This window comes from Culex pipiens, chromosome 2 (assembly GCF_016801865.2).
Source record: "Culex pipiens pallens isolate TS chromosome 2, TS_CPP_V2, whole genome shotgun sequence".
Taxonomy (NCBI): domain Eukaryota; kingdom Metazoa; phylum Arthropoda; class Insecta; order Diptera; family Culicidae; genus Culex; species Culex pipiens.
Window position 1 is genome coordinate 41,571,291 of NC_068938.1, and position 20,189 is coordinate 41,591,479.

The 20,189-nt window shown below is 35.9% G+C and overlaps 1 protein-coding gene across 2 annotated transcripts in view; it reads left to right on the plus strand.

Annotated features, from left to right (window-relative positions):
• The window catches only part of LOC120419774 (protein mothers against dpp-like), a 52,336-nt gene that overhangs the window by 10,076 nt on the left and 22,071 nt on the right, over positions 1 to 20,189 (plus strand). The window contains exon 1 of one of the 2 annotated variants that reach the window (XM_052706922.1): positions 232 to 509. The exons of the other annotated variant lie outside the window; for it this stretch is intronic. The gene's annotated coding sequence lies outside the window, so the exon portion shown is untranslated. Of the gene's footprint in view, positions 1 to 231; positions 510 to 20,189 lie in introns of those variants that run through there. 2 annotated transcript variants of the gene reach the window in all.

Genomic DNA, 20,189 nt, shown 5'->3' on the forward strand with positions numbered 1-20,189 from the left:
GCATCGACGACTAGTTTTAGCCCATCTCACGTAGGTAGCCCAAACGAGCAGATTGGACGAATTTCGATCATCGTCGGTGGATCGTCGAGTCGAGTGTGTGGTCGCGTACAGTCGCGCGAATTTCCCAGCCAAGATCACTCACTCTTTTTGAACGGTAATCGATCGACTCGCGACCGGATTCGGGTGATTTACAGCCTGGAAGCGTTTTTTTCTGGTGTTCAAGCGCGGTTGGAGGTCGTGGGTTCTCGCGCTGATGGATCAATTAGGGGGTCGTCCGTTGAACGCCATCCATTAGAACACCTCGCGTCGTGACGAGTGCGTTGTTAAGGGGTTGTAACATTTGTTTGCTCGGAATCGCGGATCGTAGGACTCGAGAGTGGTTACGTAAGACGAGCAGCTGATATCACGCTCGGTGACGGATTTGCGAGAAACAAAAGATCGAGAGAGGTCCAATTAGCATCCTACGCTGAAGAGTTGTCGTTCACCATGGATTCCCATTTTTTGACCGTGTAAGTTTCCCCCACGCTGAAGTGGACAGTTGTTCATGTCAGAATCTCCTGTGTTCTACCTATCTGTGTTCGAGACTTGGTCGTCGTCGACCGTAACACGCAGCACTAAGTGTTGTGTGATAAATTTAATTGAACTCTGACTATTTTTAAACCTTCGGTGTACGTTCGGACGGCGACGACGTCGTCGTTGCACTGCATCAGATGTACAGGGAGAGTGACAGTTCATAGTCGAAGCAGCAGCATCCATCAGTCAGCAGTTGGACGGCTCGGAACAGGCCCTCTTCTTTTGAGTTCAGCACTGTGAGGATGTCTGTCTGCTCGCTAGCTTTGTAGATTAAGGATTGTCACTTTGGGGGTAGTGGTCGGGAGTAGGTTACAGACGGCGGTTGCGATTCAGGTGGTGGTGGTGGGCAAATTAAGTCATTAAATAATGCAATTTGCTTGGCTCACGTGAATTGTGGGACAGTTGCGGTAGGGTTGTCGTAGTCTTTGATTTTTTTTTTCAAATGAGGAACTTGGTTTTGTTTCAAAGTTTTATTGAAGTAAACAGCAGCAAGAAACGTTTTATTTTATTCCACTGTCAAAGGTTATTGTCTAAGGGTCAAGATGCTCTAACAATATTTGGCCAAAAAATAAGTTTTTTGCTTTCTCCAAAAAAGATTTTGATCAACAATGTTGTTGATTTTGAAAACTTTTACAGCGAAATCGAAAAAATGTGATGATTTTGGAAACATTTCAATGTTTACAAATTCGACAACATAGAGTGTGTGATGAAGGTTTAAAAATTACCGGATAGGCTTACAGGATTCTACCTGTGTACTTAAAAGGAAAGACTCCTCAGCTGAACTACCGTGGCCGTAAGATTACGGGTTTCGCCTTGTAAGCGGAAGGTGATGAGTTTGATTTCTGTCTGGCTCGGCAAAGTCAGATGCCTTCAAAGAATAAATCTACACTCTGAGAAAACTGACCGGTAGGGGATGGGATTCGACTAGCGGCATGCTGGATTTCCAATCTAGAGGTCTTGAATTCTGTTCTGTCAGAAAACATAGAGTAACACAACTTAACTGAGTTTCAGTTACGGTGTTGATTTACGACGTCTGACCGGGAAATATTGAGGTTATCTGAAATCAATATCTTTTTACATCCTCAAATATAGTTTGTTAACGTAACTATTGAATGGCTTCACCAAAGCTTATAATTTTCAAAATTGGAACCTTAAAACGGATCGAATAACACCGATCTGGACTAAATCTGTTCAGCCAGTTCTGAAAAAACGGTATGACAACATTGTTTGATTTTTTTTCAGTTTCTCTTCCAATAAAATAACCCTAGTAGTTCTATAAATAATTATAAAAAAATATACATATATCTGTACCAACTCACACGAAACGAAGTTGACTTTATAGCTGTCGGCCACCATTGCTAGTACCGACCACTAGTGTCTTCCTTTTTATCTGCAAGGACTTCGCCGCCCTGGGCTCCTAAGTGTATGAAAGTATGGCACGGAGCGACGGCGCCGAATACCCATATTTACACAAAGAATTTTAGAGCGCCCGCCGCGGGATTCGAACCGGCGACCTCTGGATTGTGAGTCCAGTGCGCGGTCCGATTGATCCACACGGGCGGGACAACTCACACGAAATGGTCATAATTTGCCCCGAATTATCTTCGATTTGCGTTAATTTTGGGATATTTTTGGTCCCGAATCATCAACCCAATGTCATTTTTTATATCTAACGGATAGGCGTAACAAATGACCCCTTTCTTTTTGAAAAATTCGAAAAAATGAGTTTTTCAATAATGTACATTCTAGCCCATACAAGTACATTTAATTTTGGCAGCTGTCCAATGGATGAACCGTAGAAGAATGATGGTATGTAAATTATTGAAATTTTTTATCTTTGGCAGATATATTTTGTGTCTTCGGCAAAGATGTAGGTATTGGTTATGACCAACCGAAAAAATAGAGTTACACTTGAAAAATTATCAGTATTTCTAGTTTTTTTTTAAATCTTTACAGCCACAGAGAACTATGGGAAAATTTTTGCCGCTGAGTTAGAATTGTTCTAAAGAAATATAGATTTAAACAGATCGGAGTTTAAGCAAAAAAAAAATGGTTGCATGTTTTTTCGTGTAAAATCGAATTTTCAAGTAATTTAGAAATCTTTTAAAAAAACTGCATCACCATTTGTCTTTTGAATCTGCGAAAAAAAATCAACACTTCGATTTAAATAAATTGTGCCATTTAGTTCCGTTTCTCGTTAGGGACCATCCATAAACCACGCGGACTTACATTTTTTAAAATCTCCCACTCCCGGACCGTGGATAACCTCCATTCCCCCCCCCCTCTAAAGTGTCCACGTTGTTTATGGATGGCCCCTTACAATAAATAATAAAAAAACTGAAAAAATGCTATAAATTCGTTTAAGACACATTGCAGATTTGAAATTTTCGCATTTTGCAGATTTTCGGTCCTGTGATACAGCCACTCAAATATAAAAAAAATAACAAACATTAAAATTGATGCTTCCTAAGTGTCACTCAAACAACTCTCAATATTTAAATACTGATATTTCAAAACTGTCAGAAATGTTTCATTGTCAAAAAATTATTATCCTTAAATTTTTCTGAACAAATTTAAAAAAAATATTTTGAAATGTTCAAAACCAAGACTAAAATTTCAAAATGGCTGAAAATTTCATTTTTTTTTTCACTTTTTTTAAAGTCAACATTATTAAATTTCAAATAAAAAATGTTCTAAGAAATCAGAAATCACAAATGGTTTTCTTCAACATAGATAAATGGAACATCAGTTTCTGAGATATCGACATCTGAAAATTTAGTACTGTTTGGGTGACACTTAGAAATCGTCAATTTTTATTGTTTCTTCATATTTGAGGAGCTGTATTTCAGGAACGAAAAGACTAATGTACACTAGCGTGCACAGGGTGGGGCAACATGGGGCAACTGCCCCACCATCCACAGAAATTTGTTCTAAATTTGGTCAGGGGGTGTCCACAAATGACGTATTTTTTAAAACGTCCATATTATTGCCCCACCTTCCTCAAAGAGCTGGGCACGCTAGTGCTAATGTATACCAATTTTTCACAGCATTTTGAAAAAAAAAATAGAAAATTGATGATTTTTTTCTCAAAATTGAAATTTAAGTGGCTATAATTTGAAAATTCTGCAGTATTTCAAAAGATTTGTAAAGTACTAAGCGATCAAAAATTCGATTTTACATAAAATATACGCATCATTGCAAATGATAGAACGAAATTTGAACCAGCAGAACGAGTTTTGAACCAGCAACTTCTTGATTAATAAACCATCTCGTTACCACCGCACTGTGAAGCGCAATGAAGCAGTGAAAACTGCAGATCACCATGGCGGAAGGTGATTATTGTTGCAAAGCAATGTTCCTTAAAAAAAAAATCTTCGTGGAAAGGTCGCTTAAGGGTCCTTTTCAAATATCCGTGACCTAGAGAATAGGTTACCTATGCGTAATTCTCCGCCAACTCACACAGCAGTTGCCCCGACCCCTCTTCGATTTGCGTGAAACTTTGTCCTAAGGGGTAACTTTTGTCCCTGATCACGATTCCGAGGTCCGTTTTTTTTATATCTCTTGACAGAGGTGCGGTACGACCCCTTCGATTTTTGAACATGCGAAAAAAGACGTGTTTTTCAATAATTTGCAGCCTGAAACGGTGATGAGATAGAAATTTGGTGTCAAAGGGACTTTTATGTAAAATTAGACGCCCGATTTGATGGCGTACTCAGAATTCCGAAAAAAAACGTATTTTTCATCGAAAAAAAAAAAAACACTAAAAAAGTTTTAAAAATTCTCCCATTTTCGGTTACTTGACTGTAAAAATTTTTGGAACATTTCATTTTATGGGAAATTTAATGTACTTTTCGAATCTACATTGACCCAGAAGGGTCTTTTTTTCATTTAGAACAAATTTTTTCATTTTAAAATTTCGGGTTTTTTCTAACTTTGCAGGGTTATTTTTTAGAGTGTAACAATGTTCTACAAAGTTATACAGCAGACAATTACAAATTTTTTATATTTAGACATAATGGGTTTGCTTGTAAACATCACGAGTAATTGCGATTTTACGAAAAAAAGTTTCGAAAAAGTTCCTTTTTGCTTTTCTCTTTGTTTCGTCGTCCGTGTCTGTCGCGGGTGACGATGAACGGCCATGATCAACGACGACCAACATTTTCAAAACTTTTTTTCGTAAAATCGCAATAACTCGTGATGTGTACAACTTTGTAGAACATTGCTACACTCTAAAAAATAACCCTGCAAAGTTAGAAAAAACCCGAAATTTCAAAATGAAATTTTTTGTTCTAAATGAAAAAATGACCCTTCTGGGTCAATGTAGATTCGAAAAGTACATTAAATTTCCCATAAAATGACATGTTCCAAAATTTGTTACAGTCGAGTAACCGAAAATGGGAGAATTTTTTAAACTTTTTTAGTGTTTTTTTCGATGAAAAATACGTTTTTTTCGGAATTCTGAGTACGCCATCAAATCGGGCGTCTAATTTTACATAAAAGTCCCTTTGACACCAAATTTCTATCTCATCACCATTTCAGGCTGCAAATTATTGAAAAACAACTCTTTTTTCGCATGTTCAAAAATCGAAGGGGTCGCACCGCCTCTCCGTCACGAGATATCAAAAAACGGACCTCAGATTCGTGATCAGGGACAAAAGTTACCCCTCAGGACAAAGTTTCACGCAAATCGAAGGGGGGTCGGGGCAACTTTTCCCGATTTCGTGTGAGTTGGTAGAGAATTACCCCTATAGATTTTGGATTTTTTCTAACTTTATGATGTTTCATATATTTTGATGGAGGCGCACGATCATTCACAAAACTTCGTTTTATGTGAAGATTCAAGAAGTATCGTGCGCCTCCTTTCAAATATGAAAAATGTAATAATTTGAATAATTCAAAATGTCTAAGGTAAAATATTTTTTAGGGCAAGGATTTTGAAAAGGACCCCTAGAGCGACCTTTCCACGAAAAAAAATGTTGGTACATTGATTGCAATAATTTTTTTTTTCAACCATGGCGTGCGCTGACATGTTTACACACGATCGAAATATTATCCCATATTCTGTTAAAGAAAAGATATAATTTTATGCAGCAAAATCAGGATGACATTTTCTGAGGTTTTTTTTCCCGTGCGTAAAGAAAAATAAGAATAAGCTATACGTATAAAATATTTAAAATCTCCTATGCGCCATTAAATCATCTCATATTGATGCAATTCTAATCGAAACTAATTTGGATACCCCACGATGGTCCAAATTTGGTCCACTTTTTCTCCAATTCCCAAACCGATTTGCTCGCAGCACATATATTATTTATTATTTTTATTACTCCATCGCATCGGGTTAAAATAAGGGAGCTGCCATACATGGACAAGTCTATAGGGCTCGAGTCAGGGTAGGGGAGGGGGCACTGCAATGTAGGCAGAGACCAGATCCAGTTCTGCCTCCGCTCCGCGCGATCGCTCGCAAGGGGGAGCGAGAATTCTGGGCCACAAAAAGCAACAACGTTGCATCGGGCGGGGGAAACTGGTCTAACTGGGAACAACGCCATAAGCAGGTCGCAGTCTAATGCGATACATTTAACGATAATTATGCTCTTGTAAACATCTCTCATATCGGGTGCACATTAAAGTACTCATGCTCGCGCGTTCGATGACTTGATTTTGAGCCGGATAATCATAAGCTGCCGTCGCGTGTGCGAGTCGTGGATAAACGACTTTTCCGAGGGGGGTAGTGTGGCGCCATCTCTAGTGTCCAGTCCATCTGCTGCAACTGACCCTTTCCCGCTTCCTCGCTTGCCTTGTTGCACCGATACAGACAAGATAAGTGGACCTTCGAGATCAGTCGAGGACCGCGGAGGGAGGTTGGGGCGGCGAGCGAGGAGATTGTTGTTACCAGATTGTAAAACTAGGTTTTACCGCAGATTTCTGCGCCAGATAACTGTAATTCTTCACTGGAAGTGTCGTTACATGGTATACAAATTGTGCGGAGGTCTGTGAGTGGTGCGCGCGCGGTTTTTATGAGGGCAGGCTTGATTTTGTTGGAGGTACCTACTCATTTGCGATACATGATTTATCGAGATAACGAGAACGTGTGTACGATTTTGTAAGGCAAAGCGCGCCTGCAAAAACAAATATTGACTCGGGAATTGGCGGACAGAAGTGACTTTGTTGAAATATTAATTCTGAGAATATCGAAAAAAGCAACATTTTTTTTTTTCATTTTAACTTAAAAGTGAGTAATTGATTATTGATCAAGTCAAATAGTCGAAACACACTAGAACCGTGCTCAAAGTAGATGAGCAATTCTCTACGAAATTGGTCTTTTTTTTATTAATTTTAATTTTTGTATTTTTTAATCCATCTGAAACTTTTTTGTTGCCTTCGGTATGCCCAAAGAAGCCATTTTGCATCATTAGTTTGTCAATATAATTTTCCATACAATTTTGGCAGCTGTCCATACAAAAATGATGTATGAAAATTTAAAAAACAGTATCTTTTGAAGAAATTTTTTGATCGATTTGGTGTCTTCGGCAAAGTTGTAGGTTTGGATAAGAACTACACTGAAAAAAATGATACACGGAAAAAAATTTTTTTGGTGATTTTTTATTTAGCTTTTTGTCACTAAAACATAATTTGCAAAAAAACTCAATTTTTATTTTTTTTATTTTTTGATTTGTTTTAGGGGACATAAAATGCCAACTTTTCAGAAATGTCCAGTTGTGCAAAAAATCTTTGACCGAGTTATGAATTTTTGAATCAATACTAATTTTTCAAAAAATTGAAATATTGGTCGCAAAAATTTGTCGACTTCATTTTTCGATGTAAAATCAAATTTGCAATCAAAAAGTACATTAGAGAAATTTAGATAAAGTTCACCGTTTTCAAGTTAAAGCCATTTTTAGGTAACTTTTATAAAAATAGCAGCAGTTTTTTTTCATTTTTTTAGAATAGTGCACATGTTTGCCCACTTTTAAAAAATTTTTTTTTGAAAAGCTGAGAAAATTCTCTATATTTTGCCTTTTTGAACTTTGTTGATATGACCCTTAGTTGCTGTGATATTGCCATGCAAAGGTTTAAAAAAAGGAAAATTGATGTTTTCTAAGTGTCTCCCAAACAACCCACCATTTTCTAACGTCGATATCTTAGCAACTAATGGTCCGATTTACAATGTTAAAATTTGAAACATTCGTGAAACAGTCCAATCTTTTCGAAAATAATATTTAAAAAAATTTAATCAAGACTAGCATTTCAAAAGGGTTGAACATTCAATATTACGCCCTTTTGAAATGTCAGTCTTGATTTAAATTTTTTGAAAATATTGTTTTTGAAAAGATTGGAATTTTTTTTTAAATTTAAAGATTTTTTAATCAATTTTTTTTAACTAAAACTCGATTTCCCAAAATACGTATTTTTTGATTTTCGAGATTTTTTGATATGTTTTAGGGGACAAAAATCCGCAACTTTTGAGCCATAGAGAAACATGGTCAAAAAATCTGCCGCCAAGTTATAAATTTTTGAAAAAATAGTGATTTTTGGTACTTTACAGATTTTTTGATTAAGAGCTCCGTTTTCAAGATATAGCCAACGAAAGTTTGATTTTAGCGAAATATTTGCAGTATTTCGATTTTTAAAAATAGTGACCATGAGTGACCATATCTAAAAAATTTTTTTTGAAAAGTTTAGAAAATTTGCTATAAAATTGTCTAAGAGACATTGAAGATTGGACCTCGGGTTGCTGAGATACAGCCGCTTTAAGAAAAAGAAACACGAAAATTGAAATTTTCTAATTCTCACCAAAACAACCCACAATTTTCTAATGTCGATATCTCAGCAACTAATGGTCCGATTTTCAATGTTAAAACATGAAACATTCGTGAAATTTTCCGATCTTTTCGAAAAAAATATCTTGAAAATTTGTAAATCAAGACTAACATTTTGAAAGGGCAAAACATTGAATATTACGCCCATTTAAAATGCTAGTCTTGATTTAATTTTTTTCAAAATATTTTTTTCGAAAAGATCGGAAAATTTCACGAATGTTTCATATTTTAACATTGAAAATTGGACCATTAGTTGCTGAGCTATCGACATTAGAAAATTGTGGGTTGTTTTGGTGAGACTTAGAAAACTTCAATTTTCGTGTTTCTTTTTCTTAAAGCGACTGTATCTCAGCAACCCGAGGTCCAATCTTCAATGTCTGTTAGACAGTTTTATAGCAAATTTTCTGAACTTAAAAAAAATACTTTTAGATATGGTTACTCATGGTCACTATTTTTAAAAATCGAAAAACTGCAAATATTTCGCTAAAATCAAACTTTCGTTGGCTATATCTTGAGAACGGAGCTCTTTATCAAAAAATCTGTAAGGTACTTTTCGATTGCAAATTCAATTTTGCATTAAAAAATAACGTCAAATTTGTTTTTGCATGAAATTTCGATTTTTTTTCCAAAAATCACTATTTTTTCAATAATTCATAACTCGGCGGCAGATTTTTGACCATGTTTCTCTAAATCAAAAAATACGTATTTTGGAAAATTGAGTTTTAGTGAAAAAAAAAGTTGATTAAAAAATCTGCAAATTTTTTTTCCGTGTACCTATTTTTTCTCAATGGTCCTCAACAATACCTACAACTTTGCCGAAGACACCAAATTGATCAGAAAATTCACTCAATAGTTACAGCTGTTTGAATATGTACGTACCATTTTTGTATGGATAGCAGCCAAAATTGTATGGAGACTTGTATGGGTGAACCAATGTCACAAAATAGCTTATTTGGTCATAGGGAAGGCCCCCACAAAGTTTGAGCCAAATAAAAAAAATACAAAAAATTAAGATGGTCGAAATCGGCCGATTTCGTAGAGAGTTGCTCAGTTGAAAAAAAATTTCGACCAATACTTCGATTTTTTGAAAAAATCTGTATTGATAAAAGAAATCAAACTCGGTCAAAGATTTTTTGCCCATTCTGGAAATTTCTGAAAAGTTGGCATTTGATGTCCTCTAAAACATATAAAAAAAAAATTAAAAATAGTGTTTTTTTGCAAATCAAGTTTTAGTGACAAAAAGTGAAAATAAAAATCACCAAATTTTTATTTTACCGTGTATTTTTTTTTCAGAGTACTCCATATCCAAACCTACAACTTTGCCGAAGACACCAAATCGATCAAAAAATTCCTTCAAAAGATACAGATTTTTGAATTTTCACATATCATTTTTGTATGGACAGCTGCCAAATTTGTATGGAAAATTATATGAACGAACTAATTATGCAAAATGGCTTCTTTGGGCATACCGAAGGCACCAAAAAAGTTTCAGCCTGATAAAAAAATACAGAAATTAAAATTAAAGAAAAAAGACCGATTTCGTAGAGAACTGCTCAGCAACCAATGGTCCGATTTTCAATGTTAAAATATGAAACAATCGTAAAATTTTCCAATCTTTTCGGAAACAATATTTTAAAATTTTTAAAATCAAGACTAACATTTTAAGAGGGCGTAATATTGAATGTTTGGCCCTTTTGAAATGTTAGTCCATACCAAAACAGTTTAAGACCGATTTCGTACAGAATTGCTCTTTTTTGAAACAGTATTTTCTCTTATTTTGGGAAGCACAAGAATACACAAATATCCGTGTCCACACAGAAAAAAAAAATGATGGTAATATTAATCAAGAAATGGTGACAGATTTTGTGGCAAAATAAATGATAAATTTTACCCCAGAAAATGATGAATTTTCATCAGTTTTTGATGAATATTCATCAGGTTCACATTTTTACACATTTTTTATGTAATATTACTCAAAAAAAGAGGTAATATTCAACCTACCAAATTTTCAACATTCCAAAATTCAACTTTTTTTTTCTGTGCAAATTAGACGATGCAGTCGGATATTCTTAAGACAAAACGCTCCAAAGCTGACCAACAACTAGAGATCGCTGGCGTGTGCGCGCGCACTTACAGTTAAATCTGTCCAGATCAATCAAGGCTGCTCGAGAGACTGCACGAGTAGATTCAATTTGGCGTACGCTTTATCGAGGTTCCTTTGGATCTACATAATAACAAGGAACACGAACCTACACGCGGAGTAACTTCTGCAGCTACTGAATATCCCGCTGGAAGTTCCCATGTAACGCGATGCTCGCGTGGTTTTTGCTGAAAGCCTGTCAAATGTTGACGGCCAATCAATTGATACATTAGGGCCAATTTGAAATTCAATTTGCTGCAGCTAGTCCCCGTGCAGTTCCTCGAACTGCATCATGACATTTACTCACACTGTGAACTCTCCCTCTCGAACAAACTGGAAAATTACCCTGTTTGTGTAGGTTGTCTCTCGTGCGCGCGCTAGTTATGATCCGGATTATTGAAAGCGCGCGATCTGCACAATTAGGTCGCGATCATCGGGTTAAACTTCAGCTCGTTACCCATTCAAATCATGAAATCCGCAAGATCAGCGGTGGTGGTCATTACCACTGGCGACACGCAGTCAATCCGACGACGACGTTTCACGGTGCTGGTGATCATATTTTCCCCCGCTCGCTCCTCCAGCGCCAATTGATTTGTAATTTAATAATTGCCCATTTGTCCGACCGTCATCGTTCGAGGTCCACTTCTCCACTGCACTGACTGACTGGTGAATGCATTTCACCGGGCGCGCGGTGCCATTTTTGCTCACTATCCCCCTGCGGGTAAGATATTCCGGGGAATCCAACGGGGATTCGATCGTGGAGATCTGCGACGTGTTGTTATGCTGCGCTAGGGTGAACACAAAAAAGCTTATTTTGATAGAATGTGTAGGGTAGTAAAACTCGATTTTGTGTAGATTTGCTAAATTTTTGTTTGAATGGACCTTTAAAAAAAAAATCTATCTGCTCCACCGTGGCGCACTTCACGTCGGAGGCGTCAGATATAGTGCGCTCGCACAGCAAAAAAGAAATCTCGACACGAAATCAGGGAAGCCAGCAGTAGCAGCAGCAGCGAGAAAGATATCGGCCCTTTTGGAGTTGGCCTTTCTCGTGGCCCACAGCTCGTAAACAAGCGTAACGGATGATGCTGTTGGGGTGTCCGAACCTGTTTGGTTGCGCTGCACTTATTTCGGTGAAGGTGCTGGCACCAAGTGCGGCTGGCGCCAGCTACTGCTTAAGGCTTGACGCGATTTGATCGCGGCTTTAATTTTGTACGGATCAATCACCGACTCTAAACAGCGATCATCGGAAGTAGATTAGAGGAAAGTTTTAAAATTACTTATTTTCACCAAAACATTCTTAGAAAACTGCAAACGATCGATCAACCCTGCAGCCAAGCAGGGTGTCCGCAGCTGCATTCTATGCTCTCCCGAACCGGCCCCGGCGGTTGTCACGTTCCAAATCGTGTCTTGCGCTTGCGAATGCTGTTTGTCGTCGATGCTGAGTTGTGCTCTTCTTCTTGGCCGGCGCAGGCCATATTTGCCGAGTCTGCCGTCTTGAGTCCAAGTCGTTGGTTGTCCAGCAAGCGCCAGTTCACATTTCACTTCGGGATCGAGTATGTGTGCCATGGGTACTTGCCGGTTTTCGTTCGTCCCGCGGAACCGCTCCGCTTCTCCTCGTCTACGCAGGTCATGTTTTCATTGCGGACATGCGTTTATGTACGCGTTCGAACGGGGGGAGCTAGGGTGGTTCTTAGTTAGGTTTGTTGGGAGGTATTTTGAGTTATATTTTCTTTATGAACAAAAAAGTAATTTTATGAACTTTTTGTCCATTCAAGCCTCCGTACAATTCTGGCAGCTTTCTTTTAGGGTGACAATGCAAAAAATCGACACCAGGGATACTTCTTGAGTCGATTCTTTAGGAAAAAATAAGCAACTGTGCTAATTTTGAGTGAAATCGGTTAAGGTTTAAGGGTCACTATGGATCGGTAAAGTCGTTGAAAAAAATCTTTTTGTACAAAAACGTCTTCTGTAAATCGCTAATAACTCTTCAGGGTTAACGGCGGAATTTTGAAACTTTTGCTTTTCCCTATACATTTTTTTGCGATTTTTCCTATACAAACTTCAACCCTTAAACTTCTACCGATTTGGCTCAAAGTTTTCACAGTTTCTTTTTTTACCTAAAGAATCGAACCAGGGGGTATCTCTTAAGGTTTCCCAAATTTTCAATTTTTCTTTGATTCAAGAATAGTAAATATTCGAAAATTTGTATCTTGAAAAAAGATATTCTGATCGATTTGGCATCTTCTGCAAAGTTGTAGATATTTATAAGACAAATAGTTCGCTAAACCTGCAACTTTTGAGCCTTCCTGGGATCTTACGAAAAACAAATGTTTAAGATCCTAAAGGGCCCATGTGCCCAAAGAATTGAAAATGCAGTAAAAAATCATTTTTCGCCCGATTTTCAGTTTTTTGGACGCAAATAAAAGGTATGATCAATCTACATGAAATTGCATACCAAGCTCTATGAAACCGGTAAAATACATTTGGACCATATCTGGGCACTCCGGCACGGAACAAAATAAAGTTATATCAAAATGACCATTTGACCTCCTTAACATTACCCTAAACTGGTTCCGGAGTAGCCAACATGGTCCAAATGTCTTTTTACTGGTTGCTTTTTACTATTTTTGGTCCAATGCAGTGAATTTTGAATTTTGAAAATTGCAGCCAGATATACTAAATAAACAGCACTTAGTTACATATGGGTCATTCCACCTGAAGTGTGCAAGAAAAAATGCAAATTTGAAAATTACCATCTCCGATTCTGCTCAAATTTGGCAGAGCTGTTGAGACTATCAAAACATGCAAAAATCCCGAATTTCATCCAAATCGGACCACCCCCTCCATTTTTGTACCCTCCCAAAAAATCGACTTTTTGGCGATTTTTGAGCAAAACCCCTATCTTCAAACGACGATAATTCAGGAACCACAAATCTTAGAGGGTCGGTCTTAAACTCAATTTTGAAGGAAATTGGACGTAGAATCCATTTCCGTGATCAAAATTTAGATTAAAATATTTTTTCTACCTGTATTGCGCAATTGAAAACTTTAAATGGCCGTATCTCAAAACAGCCCTATTTATTTTTTAAATTTGACCTCACCATCGTATTCCCCGTCCGATTTTACATAAGAATCACTTATCGACAGAAAGGAATATGTTTCGTTCCAGAGATATCGAATTTTAAAGTTTTTAGTTTTTGAGATTACCTACATTAGCTTCATTCGCCGCATATGCTAGAAGCACTCAGAAGCGCTGTTCAATAACTGCTACCTGGTTATTTATTGAATTAAGATTTCATCCCAAATAATCTTTAGCAAATAAGGCAAAAATGTAATGTACACCACTGTAGGAAACTGCTGTATACGGTGAATTTGTGTGCTAGCCCACAGTACAAAGCAAGAACGACACGCAATACAGGGCAGAATGGAATTCCCGCAGAGCTAGCAGGAAATTGTAATTGATCTTGTAACTTAAGAAAAAGTGTACGATACATTATCGTGTTAAAAATTATGAATTAATATGAATAAAACTCTCGTGAAGCATGATTAAGGAGGAGGATTTCTGGAAAGTATAAAACTGGAAAAAGGTAAGAAAATCACAACGATTAATCTGATTTATTATCTAGTTGTGTTATTATTCAGTTGTGTTCATTTCGACACCGTCCGAACAATAATCTTTTTTTTTGTTTGTCAATCATTTCGAAATCTTGGAAGACGATACAGCTGCTATCCACATGTATCAGAAGTATATGGTATTGCTTTTGAAATTAAATGTACCAGAATTGAAAAAAAAATCATCAATTATTCTGATGAAACAAATTATAAAAATCGGTTTAATATGATCAATCTTTCAAACCCTAAGGCAGAATTTGGGGTTTTTGCTGAATGGCACTATTTCGCTACCGCACATGGCAAAAGCTCTAGAACCCATGAGAATTATTTCATCTACTACAGCCAGCTCTACATTTGTTCTCGTTTCAAATAAAAGAAGAAATAAAAGAAATAATTTGAGAAAGTGGGAAGAAATGAGGAATTAGAAAAAATATGAAAATAATAGAATAATGATAAATTTTCGAAAATTGTATTGTAGCATTTGCAAATAAATATTAAAAGTTCAAATTTTACTTAATATGGTTCAATGACACTGAGATCAGGAAAAATAGTGCATTAAAAATTACCCAATAAATATTCCTTAAACAAAAAATAGATTGTTCATGGTATTGATTATCTCAAAATCGTATAAAATTGAAAAAAATAATTCATCTTACAGAACACCAGGTAGTTATTATTGATCAGCACCACTGAGTGCTTCTAGCAGATGCGGCGAGTGTAGATATTATAGGTAATTTCATATACTTAAAACTTTAAAATTCGATATCTCTGGAACGAAACATATTCCTTTCTGTCGATAAGTGATTCTTATGTAAAATCGGACGGGGAATACGATGGTGAGGTCAAATTTAAAAAATAAATAGGGCTGTTTTGAGATACGGCCATTTAAAGTTTTCAATTGCGCAATACAGGTAGAAAACATATTTTGATCTAAATTTTGATCGCGGAAATGGATTCTACGTCCAATTTCCTTCAAAATTGAGTCTAAGACCGACCCTCTGAGATTTGTGGTTCCTGAGTTATCGTCGTTTGGAGATAGGGGTTCTGCTCAAAAATCGCCAAAAAGTCGATTTTTTGGGAGGGTACAAAAATGGAGGGGGTGGTCCGATTTGGATGAAATTCGGGATTTTTACATGTTTTGATAGTCTTAACAGCTCTGCCAAATTTGAGCAGAATCGGAGATGGTAATTTTCAAATGGTGTTCCGCTTCAGGTGGAATGACCCATATTCAACAGAATGGAAATTCAACTTGTAGTGATAAAAAGTTAAATACGTATTTGCAATCGAAATGTACTTACTTACATTTTTCTAATGAAATTAAAATAGCACTTAGAAAAACTCATTTTCATCGATTCGAATTCTTTGTGAGTTTGTGAGTGAGAAAAGAATTGTTCGATTTTCAAAGCCTCATAAATAAAATTTTAGGAAATTTTCTAAGCACTTCAAAAATATTAATTCAGGGGTGGCTTTCCATGGAAAAATGTTAAAATAAAATAACCTAAAAGTGACTAAAACTCCAAAACATTCGTAAGTCTCTTTTCGATTACAAATTTGATTTAGCTTTTATTTATTTTTTAATATTTTGACCACATCTTTGAGATTTTTCACAAATTATCTATCTCTGGAACCAGATTTTTCACCATCATGCACTATGGCTAAAAAATCTATTTAAGTCCCACAAAATAAAAAAAAAACGAAAATAAAAAAAATATGTATTTTGGGAATCCAACTAAATATTCTGTCACTCCGACAATTAGGAAGCCACAAAAAAAAATCGAAATGTTTCTAAACTTTGAAAGAAATTTAAGTGCAATCAACTGCAAATCAATTTAAAATGCATTCTCCTGCATTTAGAATAATTTTTAGTATGCTTGGGTTTATTCAAAAATCTTTTAAATGTTTGTGAATTTTCAGTGCCGTATTTTTTTTTCGCTGAAATATGATTTTTCGTCAAATTTAATATTTTTTCATTGAAATGTTGAAACTGTTGCTTGTAACCTCAATTTTTATATTATTTAACCCTTCCACCCCCAGACAGACAGAGTCGAACTTTAAAAAATATTTGCATTAGAGTGAAAAATAGTTAAATATTTTTTTGATAAATAAAATAGTTGAATATCTTTTTTTGTGAACAGTCCTTATTATCATCTACAACTTTGCCGAATATACCAAATCGATCAGAAAACCCCATTTCAAGATACAGATTTTAATATATTTACGTAAATGATAAAAATTATAAATATTGAAATAACAAGCCATAGTTTCAACATTTGCTAGTAAAAAGTGTTTTAAATTGCATTTTACACTAGTTCAGTTGTTTTGCAATCATTAGTTTAAAAAAAATGTAAGATTTGACGAAAACATAATTTTAGCGAAAAAAAAACTAATTTGCGATAATAAAAATCGACTTTTTTCAAAAAATCAAAAGATTTTTAAATCAACCCAAGCATGCTTAAAATGATTCTAAACGCAGGAGAATGCATTTTAAATTTAATTTGATTGCAGATTAAATTCCATTGAAATTTTGAAGTTTTTTGAAAAAATATTTTTTTTGCCCCCTGATTTTTCGAGCCAACTTTGAAGGGAGGGGGAGACAAAAACTTTAAATAAAATTTGTACCAGCCTGATCGAATCAGAAAAAAAATCGTTGTCTTATTTTTGACAGTCGAGCTCAAGTATAACTCTTAAACTACTCTAAATTGATTTAGAATTTTTAGATTCAAGTTGGCGGCCAAAATGGCGTTGATGAAATATTGAGAATTTTTATAGATAATTTAAAAGGCAGTCAACCATTCAAATTTGGTCGTAGAACTCGAAATTGTTGTTAAAAGTAGGAAAATGATAAAACACGAAAAAAAATCATCATTCGATTATCCGATGTCTCATACAAAGCTTCGGATAATAGAACTTCGGATAATCGAGGTTTCGGATAATCGAGTCTGGACTGTAATGAATTAATATTATTGATCCAACTCATATTTCACAACACAGAACCACCCCACCTCGAACGTGTCTCCCATATCGGGCTAGATTTGCGCTTTATGGTCGTTTTGCGGCTGCTTAAGTGCGTTTATGTTCACTTCTAGTCACTACTTTTACCAACACCCTCTCTCCCCTCTTCCTCCCTCCCTTTCACTAAGCAAATGTAATGTTCCCGTTTGTTTATGTTTATTTCTGCCTCTCTCGCGCGTCCCACCTCCTAGCAGTGGGACGACATCGTCGTGGTGGACGCGAGTGTCAACCCCAGAAGAGGCTGGCTGGCTGGTGCGCGTGATTTATGCGACTTTATGCGCCAAAACGAAATGGATCGGTGGACGGTCCGATTTGCTCATGAATGTTGATCGAGTTGAGTTGAGACTTGAGAGGTGGCTGTGTTTTTGTTTGGAAAACTATTAAGGGAGGACCTCCTCTCTCCAAGCTGTACACAGGTCGAGGAGAAAGAGGAGAGAGTTCCGACCAGTTTGACGACTTTATAGGGGGGGCTGGCAGGAGGAGTTGTTTAATTTGGCCATGGCGAGAGTTCATTAAATTCATTAAAAAACGGTTTGGTATTGCGTATAATTGGCTGGTTATTACCGGTGCACTGATACTAATTTGGGAAAGGAGCAATACCACTCATAATTCATTCGACAGTAGTGGCAACTAATGAAAGGAGCTAAAAAAAACTTGTTGAATAATTAAGAGTTCAATCGCTTCGGTGACGTTTATGGCTTCGCAAGAATGTCATTTTCCCGCGCGTAAAATGATAGATTTGAGGCAGGTGTACGCGTACAAACACACGTTATTATGGTTAAATCGTGACGTTCTTAAGTTCGAAGTCACGTGCTTGGACGACGCGTTGGTAAGCTTGAACTTCCAAACCGATAGTTTATGATTTGCTCTCCGAGATCGTTGAACCATTTCGCACAGTATGCATAATTAGGGGCCTTCCTCTTTTTGCCTATTCTCTGTGCACGCACATAATCTCGGCAGAGTTATGGGCGATAACCGTTGAGTGCACTGAAAAAAAAAAGTTTTGGAATTTTCACAGAAAGGTTTTTTTCTGAAGAAAAATTAGGTTACAGACAAATTTAAATAAAATTCACTTCAATATTTTACCGTGTACATTTGCTACACGGTTAAATGCTTTATGCCCTTTCCGAGTTTCCGCTTCGTTTGCTGAACAAATCCATTAAAATCAAACTCTTTAATATTCCATAAAGGCTCCACTTTAAGGACAGAGTGTTACACTTTATGTGTGTTGTTCGAGTGAGGGCAATATGCATGAGCGTGTGTCGTGTTTGTGTGTGACGACTATACTAGTTTTCTCAATTACCGAGCGCCTCCATAAGCTTTGATGCTCTGGTTTCGTATCGAGTTCGGTTCGCTTGGGTGTTGTTGATTTTGTTGCTTTGCGGGAGAATCGATTTGAACCCTTCACAGTTTTTGTTCCATAATTGTATTTTGACAGGTTTAAATTATCGATAACCAGAAATCGGTTTTTTTATTGTTTGTTTAGCATAAAAATTAGTAAAAAATTAATTAAATTTTCAATGTTCTCAATTATTTCAAATGTAGTTCAAACCTAAATTCTCAACACAACCGTAAAAAGTGTGTTGTTGTTTATGCAGCATGGAAAACCCACACACTTACCATATTTATATTTTCCATCACTTTCCATTCCTTGCCCCTCTTCCAAAGAACCCTACCTCCGACGATCGTCATGTTATGGTTGATGCTGAGAGCTGTATCTACCAGCGCGACTAAACCCACCCGGCTGTTGTTGGCATAGTGTCTGTTCTGAGTTAGTGAGAGGTGCTTGCCAGTGCTGGGTGTCAGCTGGTGTGTGATTGCCTCACTTAGACACCAGGTTCTTAACGGTTCTCTTCTGGAGTGAAATTTGCTCACTTTTTTTGTTACATTTGCGTTTATTGATTCTTGATTTATTTACCTGTCCTTTTATTTTAGTTATCTTTATGACTGTTTTTTTTTTGTTTAATTAGAAATAAAACAGTTATCGAATAAATCTAGAGTTTTTTTTTAAAGGTCTTATAAAATGTTGTCTTTCATATGTTTATAGGACCTACTAAAAAAACTCTGGAAATTTTGTAAAATTTTAGAAAGAAATGTTATTTTTCTCAAATCAAATCAATTTCGTCAAAGAATCAAGGGGCAAAATAGTGTTTAGGAGAATCGTTTATTTTTCCCGAACAATCTTCTGCTCCTGAAAAAATAAGTGTTTTTTTTAATTTTAAATAAAATTGCAATTACAATCCGTATTTCGCTTAACTATCTGAAGTGATTTTTTCAAATATTCAAATAAATGTTGTAGTGGCTGTAAATATTATTATTAGAAATTGATTTTGACTTGGTTGGAACTTAAAATCTAAAAAACTTTTTTTTTGCGATTCCGTTGAAAAACACTTACTTTTCCTGTCCTTCTGGACTTATAAATTAACACTCTTTACATAACCCTTTATAAGACTGCTGAAAAAAAGTTACAGCACTGTAGAGTTGGTTTAACTTTCATTTTTTTGTTTAATTGGATTGATATTTTATTCATTTAAATTTTTGCATAATTTCTATCCTCTGGTTAAGTACAAAAGCAAAAAAAATAAATAAATAAATAAGCTCAATTTTAAGTATTTAACAAATCTTCCTATTATACGTTTACAACAATGTCCATAGTTTCAGACCTGGGTTTCAAAATTTAACATTTTTAAAAATCATTAAAAGTGCCAACATATTATAAAGAGTAAACTTGACTTATTCTAAGCAGTAGTTTTTTTTTGCTATTGAAATATATTTTTAGATATTAGTTGTATTCCCTTTATACTTTTAAGCTAATTTCAAAGAATTGGCAAACATATTTGAAAACTTGCTTTCATACACACCGCATTCTGAGGTTCGTTTTTAGTTAAAATTTACTGAAGGTGCACTCCCGAAATTTTGTGTGAATTCTTATGGAGCAGCCAAAGTTTGCTGATATTTTGCCATTTTTAGGCATTTTTTTTATAATTTTACCAACAAAATTTGGGACAAAAAAAACACCTCAAACTTATTTT